Source organism: Entelurus aequoreus, linkage group LG11 (assembly GCF_033978785.1).
Source record: "Entelurus aequoreus isolate RoL-2023_Sb linkage group LG11, RoL_Eaeq_v1.1, whole genome shotgun sequence".
Classification (NCBI taxonomy): Eukaryota; Metazoa; Chordata; class Actinopteri; order Syngnathiformes; family Syngnathidae; genus Entelurus; species Entelurus aequoreus.
The window spans coordinates 18392523-18400520 of NC_084741.1; the positions used below are offsets into that span (position 1 = coordinate 18392523).

Here is a 7998-nt window from a genome sequence, read left to right on the forward strand (position 1 = left end):
CCCTTTTGGACACAATACACAGAGCTCTGTTTTCTTCGACAAAATTCCACAGTATTCTGGACATCTGTGTTGGTGAATCTTTTGCAATTTGTTTAATGAACAATGGAGGCTGCAAAGAAGAACGTTGTAGGTGGGATCGGTGTATGCGGCTGGCTGTAGCAACACAACAAGGAGGACTTTGTTGGATAGCAGACGCGCAAGCGGCGAACTCACCTTGACTTCCTACGTCTCCGGGCCGCCGACCGCATCGTCGATCGCTGGAACGCAGGTGAGCACGGGTGTTGATGAGCAGAGGAAGGCTGGCTGGCGTAGGTGGAGCGCTAATGTTTTTATCATAGCTCTGACGTGGTCCCGTTGTTAAGTTAGCGTCGTTAGCAACAGCATTGCTAGGCTTCGACAGGCATTGAATACACATTAACCGTGTATTTACATGTCCAGTGTTTGGTTCGGTGTCTCCTGATAGTAGTATTGTTGATCTTCTGTCTATCCTTCCAGTCAGGGGATTTATTTATTGTGTTTCTATCTGCATTTGAGACAGATGCTATCACGTTAGCTCATGCTAAAGAGCTTTGTCGATGTATTGTCGTGGAGATAAAAGTCACTGTTAATGTCCATTTTGCCTTCTCGACTCTCATTTTCAAGAGGATATAGTATCCGAGGTGGTTTAAAATACAAATCCGTGATCCACAGTAGAAAAAGGAGAGAGTGTGGATTCCAATGAGCCAGCTTGTACCTAAGTTACGGTCAGAGCGAAAAAAGATATCTTTTGAACTGCATTCTAGTCCGTCACTCTAACGTTCCTCATCCACAAATCTTTCATCCTCGCTCAAATTAATGGGGTAATCGTCACTTTCTCGCTCCTAATATCTCTCGCTCCATTGTAAACAACGGGGAATTGTGAGCAGCACTACCGCTTGTGACGTCACGCTACTTCCGGTAGGGGCAAGGTTTTTTTTTATCAGCGAGCAAAAGTTGCGAACTTTATCGTCGATTTTCTCTACTAAATCCTTTCAGCAAAAATGTGGCAATATCGCGAAATGATCAAGTATGACACATAGAATGGATCTGCTATTCCCGTTTAAATAAAAAAAAAAAATTTCAGTAGGCCTTTAAGAACAACATTTCTCAACCAGCTATTGCAAGGAATTTAGGGATGTCGCCATCTACGGTCCGTAATATCATCAAAAGGTTCAGAGAATCTGGAGAAATCACTGCATGTAAGCGATGATATTACGCACCTTCGATCCCTCAGGCGGTACTGCATCAAAAAGCGACATCAGTGTGTAAAGGATATCACCACATGGGCTCAGGAACACTTCAGAAAACCACTGTCAGTAACTACAGTTGGTTGCTACATCTTTAAGTGCAAGTTAAAACTCTCCTATGCAAAGCCAAAGCCATTTATCAGCGGGCATCACATTCCAAGAGCTGATGTTTGCAAAAAATAACAACGTTTTCCAGTTTGAACGTTAAATATCTTGTCTTTGCAGTCTATTCAATTGAATATACACTACCGTTCAAAAGTTTGGGGTCACATTGAAATGTCCTTATTTTTGAAGGAAAAGCAGTGTACTTTTAAATGTTGATAACTTTAAACTAGTCTTAACTTTAAAGAAATACTCTCTATACATTGCTAATGTAGTAAATGACTATTCTAATGTCTGGTTTTTGGTGCAATATCTACATAGGTGTATAGAGGCCCATTTCCAGCAACTATCACTCCAGTGTTCTAATGGTACAATGTGTTTGCTCATTGGCTCAGAAGGCTAATTGATGATTAGAAAACCCTTGTGCAATCATGTTCACACATCTGAAAACAGTTTAGCTCGTTACAGAAGCTACAAAACTGACCTTCCTTTGAACGGATTGAGTTTCTGGAGCATCACATTTGTGGGGTCAATTAAACGCTCAAAATGGCCAGAAAAAGAGAACTTTCATCTGAAACTCGACAGTCTATTCTTGTTCTTAGAAATGAAGGCTATTCCACAAAATTGTTTGGGTGACCCCAAACTTTTGAACGGTAGTGTAGGTTGAAAATAATTAGCAAATCGTTGTATTATGTTTTTATTTACCATTTACACAACGTGCCAACTTCACTGGTTTTTGGGGTTTGTATAATGCTCACTTTTGATTTGACACTGCCATTTGTTGAACAATATGTTCAATGTTGTGCTTACGATGTGTCATAGAACACATGCATCTACTCTGTGTATAAGTATAAAGGAGAGCTACAGTATAAAGACATCAAAATACAACATGCAAGATACAACATGTGACTTTGAATGTTCCTGTGAATCTTTTTTTTTTTTTAGCTTCATCTTGCCATAAATACAAACCTAGAAGAGTTCCAACATGTTGCAGGAGTCAGAAACAGACACATGCAAAGAAACAAGTGTACAGTGGAAGTATAGTCTTAATAAATACTGACTAGCAGATGCACAAATGCTGCCCTCATGCGGATAAAGATATTACTGCAGTCCCTAAGACGTCGCCGTGTGTTAACAATGTCAACTGAAATGCAAATAAAAATACTATGTACTACCTAATTCGTCATCATAACGCAATAAAACGTACTTTTTAGTTCTTCCACTTGAGTAATCTTGTATTTTAGTCAAAAGTTACAACTCTGAATGGTGTCTAGTGCGTGAAAGTGAGTGTGAATGTTGTCCGTCTGTGTTGGCCCTGAGATGTAGTTTTTGTTGTGTGACTGTAATATTCCCATGTATGGAATAAACTGCAGGACGATTTCTTCAGGCTTTGAGTTGTGTTTTTATTCCAACAGGTCATCTACATCCAACTTCTCTACCGTTAGCTGTGTTGTCTACTGACTTCTTCATTTCAAGCCAGGACCCCTACAGGGCCACCTTGAGTATGTAGTTGCCTAAACAGATGCCTGATTAAAATGCCACTCATCCAACATAGGGTATTCATTGGCTATGAATATTACATCCCCCTTTTTATGGAAACAAACAAAACAAAATAGTAAAGTGCTGCCTGTACCATGTATGCATAAAATAGCATCATATCAGGTAAGTAAACTGGGAACAAATATTAAATGAATAAACATGGCACAATAGACAGATTCTGTGTGAGGTACCTGGTTAGTGCAAAACAGTATTATAAAAGGACTGGAACGTAGTGAGGAACTTACACAAGTATCGGTCTAACGTGTCTCAATACCAGAATGCATCATTAAACATTTTAGCGCGGTAGTGAACCCATATGCAGTATGCATTGCACTGTAATAGAAGATATTGTATGAACATATCAAGCACATTTGTGAAAAGTCTTGACTGTAAATTCCCAACAAATAATCAGAATCGCCGATAAATATGACGGTTTCAGCTTACACATATAAGGTTACATTCGTTTTTGTTTTTTTTGTTTTTTTTTCAGGGCAGCGTTCGGCGTACACCCTTTACAATTCACAGGTCCAAAATGGCTCGAGGCTTTACCTCTCTGCCTGACCTGGTGCGGTATGAAGCCTCTGCTTCTGAATCAGATGACAGTTCTGGTGCATGCGAAGCAGGCAAGTCCATTTCTTCGCTTGTGTGTGTGACAGGTGCGTGGTTTTCTTCCGGTGTGTTGTCGTCAGGTGAGTATGAGGTCGGTTCAGGTGGGTGAGAGTGGTGTACCTTGGTGCTTCGGAGGTGTCTCTGGTTACGGCGATACACCTGTCCCTCTGGAGTGCGGATGATGTATGATCGTTCGGTGTTAGCAGGCTGCACGACCACTGCTGGCTTCCAGTGCCCCTGTTCCTGGAGTCTGATGGGCTCTCCACTGTGTAGTGGTGGTAGTGTCCGGCTTGACCTGTCGAAGTATCTCTTTTGATGTTGTTGTCTCTTTACTCGCGTCGCATGTGCCTCTTGGTGACTGACGATCTCTGCTGGAGAGTTCTTCTTACACATCACACATGTTGGCCTCTTGTTGTGACTTATTCAAGTCCCATATGGTCTAGCGGTTAGGATTCCTGGTTTTCACCCAGGCGGCCCGGGTTCGACTCCCGGTATGGGAACCAGTCTTTACTTCCACGGCGTGTTGTTATGTAATCATAGCCTCTCTTTATATATACAAAACATGACTGTCAGTGTAAAGCATACTCCCCGAGGCCTTAAAATGGGGATGTTCAAACTAAGGGCCATTTATCGTCATTTAGATGCAACATTTACGTATATGACCCAATGCAAACAACCTTCCCTAGTCATAGTGCAAAAACAAAACAAACAAAAAAATCAAACTACAGACCATGGTGTATGGCCATTTATCATCATTTAGATGCAACATTTACGTATATGACCCGATGCAAACAACCTTCCCTAGTCATAGTGCAAAAACAAAACAAACAAAAAAAATCGAACCAACGGACATTGTCACACATAACACAATATAACACCATTTCTGGGTATCCATGCACAAAAAAAAAAAAAAAATCTGAATTACACCTATTTAAATCCATTATGGGAAAAATGCAAAACAATATCTCCACACTTGTCCATGTTTGGCGCATTTTAGCTGCTTGATATTTCTGATTGATTTTAAAACAAAGTATACGGAGTCCAACTTTCACATACTCCCAATTATTTAAGTTATTAATTGTATATCCATATATTAACCTCTTAAGGCCCAAGATAGTTGTTTACATGATTGTTTGATGATTTGTTTTTATTTCTCTTTGCTATTTGGGCTTATTGGACCCTAATTAGAATAAAAACTAAAACGTGTACTTCATGTTTAGTGACATGCAAATTTTTATTTTTACACTTTTTTTTTCCAAATTCCATTGTATGTTATACTCTTCTGACACCACCAGATGGCAGTATAAGTGTCCACATAAGTGGCCATAAGACCCCAATTCAGCAGTGTACACAATTTTGGAAATAAGAGCTAAAAGGTGCTGTCCACGCATGTGGCCACTAAGCCCTTTAGAGGTTAAAATGGGGATGTTCAAACTACGGACCATGGTGTATGGCCATTTATCATCATTTAGACGCAACATTTACGTATATGACCCGATGCAAACAACCTTCCCTAGTCATAGTGCAAAAACAAACAAAAAAATCAAACTACGGACCATGGTGTATGGCCATTTATCATCATTTAGATGGAACATTTACGTATATGACCCGATGCAAACAACCTTCCCTAGTCATAGTGCAAAAACAAAACAAACAAAAAAAATCAAACCAACGGACATTGTCACACATAACACAATATAACACCATTTGTGGATATCCATGCACAAAAAAAAAAAAAAAATCAGAATTACACCTATTTAAATCCATTGTGGGAAAAATGCAAAACAATATCTCCACACTTGTCCATGTTTGGCGCATTTTAGCTGCTTGATATTTCTGATTGATTTTAAAACAAAGTATACGGAGTCCAACTTTCACATACTCCCAATTATTTAAGTTATTAATTGTATATCCATATATTAACCTCTTAAGGCCCAAGATAGTTGTTTACATGATTGTTTGATGATTTGTTTTTATTTTTCTTTGCTATTTGGGCTTATTGGACCCTAATTAGAATAAAAACTAAAACGTGTACTTCATGTTTAGTGACATGCAAATTTTTATTTTTACACTTTTTTTTTCCAAATTCCATTGTATGTTATACTCTTCTGACACCACCAGATGGCAGTATAAGTGTCCACATAAGTGGCCATAAGACCCCAATTCAGCAGTGTACACAATTTTGGAAATAAGAGCTAAAAGGTGCTGTCCACACATGTGGCCACTAAGGCCTTTAGAGGTTAAAATGGGGATGTTCAAACTACGGACCATGGTGTATGGCCATTTATCATCATTTAGATGAAACATTTACGTATATGACCCGATGCAAACAACCTTCCCTAGTCATAGTGCAAAAACAAAACAAACAAAAAAATCATACTACGGACCATGGTGTATGGCCTTTTATCATCATTTAGATGCAACATTTACATGTATGACCCGATGCAAACAACCTTCCCTAGTCATAGTGCAAAAACAAAACAAACAAAAAAATCATACTACGGACCATGGTGTATGGCCATTTATCATCATTTAGATGCAACATTTACATATATGACCCGATGCAAACAACCTTCCCTAGTCATAGTGCAAAAACAAAACAAACAAAAAAATCATACTACGGACCATGGTGTATGGCCATTTATCATCATTTAGATGCAACATTTACATGTATGACCCGATGCAAACAACCTTCCCTAGTCATAGTGCACAAACAAAACAAACAAAAAAAATCGAACCAACAGACATGGTCACACATAACACAATATAACACCATTTGTGGATATCCACGCACAAAATTAAAAAAAAAAAAATCAGAAATACACCTATTTAAATCCATTATGGGAAAAATGCAAAACAATATCGCCACACTTGTCCATGTTTGGCACATTTTAGCTGCTTGATATTTCTTTTTTTAATAAATGTTTTTATTGAATTTGACAGGTATTACACTATACAATAGAACAGTAATCACATTTTCCTTTTTTTCCCCCCACCCACTTCCAAGAACAGCAACCCAACACACACCCCATACACACACAACCCCCCCCCCCCCCCCAGGTCCTACATAAGTTAAAGGTACAGTCACAAATGGAAAATAATTAGTACATCACTTTCTTCTCAACATAGGCAGATAATAAATATACACCCAGAATAAATGTAAATAAAAAATAAAAAAAAGGAAGCTGGTTTGTGAAAGGTGAACTTTTCATGTGTCCTATAGCGTCTTTAATTTAGCTATGTAGTCAACCACACCACCCCAAACAGAATAAAACTTCCCAGGTGCCCCCCTAAGATTAAACTTTATTTTCTGCTTGATATTTCTGATTGATTTTAAAACAAGGTATACGGAGTCCAACTTTCACATACTCTTAATATCCAATTATTTAAGTTATTAATTATATATCCATATATTAACCTCTTAAGGCCCAAGATAGTTGTTTACATGATTTTTTTTATTTCTCTTTGCTATTTGGGCTTATTGGACCCTAATTAGAATAAAAACTAAAAATCATATTTTGATATGATGTACTTAGTCCATAAGTAACAAACGTGTACTTCACGTGTAGTGACATGCACATTTTTATTTTTACACTTTTTTCCCCCAAATTCCATTGTATGTTATACTCTGCTGACGCCACCAGATGGCAGTATAAGTGTCCATATGTCGGCATAAAACCCCAATTCAGTAGTGTACACAAATTTGGAAATAAGAGCTAAAAGGTGCTGTCCACGCATGTGGCCACTAAGCCCTTTAGAGGTTAAAATGGGGATGTTCAAACTACGGACCATGGTGTATGGCCATTTATCATCATTTAGACGCAACATTTACGTATATGACCCGATGCAAACAACCTTCCCTAGTCATAGTGCAAAAACAAAACAAACAAAAAAATCAAGCTACGGACCATGGAGTATGGCCTTTTATCATCCTTTAGATGCAACATTTACGTATATGACCCAATGCAAACAACCTTCCCTAATCATAGTGCAAAAACAAAACACACAAAAAAAATCGAACCGACGGACATGGTCACACATAACACAATATAACACCATTTGTGGATATCCATGCACAAAAAAAAAAAAAGAAAATCAGAATTACACCTATTTAAATCCATTACGGGAAAAATGCAAAACAATATCGCCACACTTGTTCATGTTTGGCACATTTTAGCTGCTTGATATTTCTGATTGATTTTAAAACAAGCTATACTGAGTCCAACTTTCACATACTCTTAATATCCATGTATTTAAGTTATTAATTATATATCCATATATTAACCTCTTAAGGCCCAAGATAGTTGTTTACATTATTTTTTTTATTTCTCTTTGCTATTTGGGCTTATTGGACCCTAATTAGAATAAAAACTAAAAATCATATTTTGATATGATGTACTTAGTCCATAAGTAACAAACGTGTACTTCACGTGTAGTGACATGCACATTTTTATTTTTACACTTTTTCCCCCCAAATTCCATT

General features: G+C 38.0%; 1 non-coding gene across 1 annotated transcript; it reads left to right on the forward strand.

Moving 5' to 3' along the window:
* The first annotated feature begins 3943 nt into the window (after positions 1-3943).
* On the forward strand, positions 3944-4015 carry trnae-uuc (transfer RNA glutamic acid (anticodon UUC)). Its single transcript has one exon. It is a non-coding gene; the product is annotated as a tRNA-Glu (tRNA).
* Positions 4016-7998: the final 3983 nt, after the last annotated feature.